Genomic DNA, 1597 nt, shown 5'->3' on the forward strand with positions numbered 1-1597 from the left:
CGAGACTACCTGGCCAACATGGTGAAACCCTGTCTCTACTAAAAATACAAAAATTAGTCAGGCATGGTGGTGCATGCCTGTAGTCCTAGCTACTCAGGAAGCTGAGGCAGGAGAATCACTGGAACCCAGGAGACAGAGGTTGCGGTGAGCCGAGATTGTGCCACTGCACTCCAGCCTGGGTGACAGAGTGACAGTCTGTTTCAAAAAACAAAAAAAGGCTCTGAGAAGTCCTGCAGTAAAGAAACCAGCTTCACTTTGTTTCACCCACCAGTACCATTCAATCATTGACATGGGACTTTTGTTTCCCAAGGAATATCTATTACCATCCCACAGTCTTACTAGCTTTTTTGTTTTAACACCGGGGTACACCACCACGCCTGGCTAATGTTTTGCATTTTTAGTAGAGATGAGGTTTTGCCATGTTGGCCAGGCTGGTCCTTGAACTTCTGGCCTCAAGTGATCTGCTTGGTTTGGCCTCCCAAAGTGTTGGAATTATAGACACGTACAACCAGCGCACCCGGCCGGTCCTACTAGTTCTAACAGACTTGAGACCACAAGGTATTCAATGGAGTCCAGAAAGAGCACCTTCCAGATTCCTTTCTGAAACCAGTATCTCTCACAACTTGAGTGCTGTGTTGGTTGCTGTTTGATTCCCTCTGCAAAGAAAGGAAAAGTCTCATCTTCATTCTATAAAATAACGAAGGCAACTGGGCACAGTGGCTGGTGCCTGTAATCCTAACACTTTGGGAGGCCAAGGTGAGAGGGCTGCTTGAGGCCAGGAGTTCAAGACCAACCTAGTCAACATAGTGAGACCCTGTCTCTAAAAATAAAAAAATTTAAAAAAAAAGAAAGAAGAATGAAGGCAACAGGCTAGAAACAATTTATAACCAAAAGATGTAGAATCTCAGTCTTTAGTAAGAGATCCAGTCCTTACTATACCATGAAATTCTACAGTAGAGTCCAAAGTCCACAATTGTCTAATAGACCTATTTTGGTTGGTCCATCTAGTGATTTTTAAAAATTTGAATGATTTGTCCAGGTGTGGTGGTTCACACCTGAAACCCCAGCACTTTGGGAGGCCGAGGCAGGCGGGTCACAGGGTCAGATCGAGACCATCCTGGCTAACACGGTGAAACCCCGTCTCTGCTAAAAATACAAAATATTAGCTGGGTGTGGTGGCAGGAGCCTGTAGTCCCAGGAGGCTGAAGCAGGATAACCACGTGAGCTCGACAGGCGGAGCTTGGGGCGAGATCGTGCCAATGCACTCCAGCCTGGGCGACAGAGCCAGACTCCGTCTCAAAAAAAAAAAAAGCAATGTTTCACCTATATTTACAGATTGGGAGATTTCACATAAAAATCTCGATTTCTGCCTTTTTTTTTTCTTTGGAGACAGAGTTTTGCCCTGTTGCCCAGGCTAGAGGGCAGAGGCTCGATCTTGGCTCACTGCAAGTTCTGCCTCCTGGGTTCACGCCATTCTCCTGCCTCAGCCTCCAGAGTAGCTGGGACTACAGGCGCCCGCCACCTCGCCCGGCTAGTGTTTTGTATTTTTAGTAGAGACGAGGTTTCACCGTGTTAGCCAGGATGGTCTCGGTCTCCT

At 46.9% G+C, this 1597-nt stretch overlaps 1 protein-coding gene across 1 annotated transcript in view; it reads right to left on the reverse strand.

Annotated features, from left to right (window-relative positions):
* Positions 1-1597, reverse strand: part of KRBA2 (KRAB-A domain containing 2) — a 14124-nt gene that overhangs the window by 11091 nt on the left and 1436 nt on the right. The gene's annotated exons all lie outside the window — the stretch shown is intronic.

Source organism: Colobus angolensis, unplaced genomic scaffold (assembly GCF_000951035.1).
Source record: "Colobus angolensis palliatus isolate OR3802 unplaced genomic scaffold, Cang.pa_1.0 Scaffold47, whole genome shotgun sequence".
NCBI classification, from domain to species: Eukaryota; Metazoa; Chordata; class Mammalia; order Primates; family Cercopithecidae; genus Colobus; species Colobus angolensis.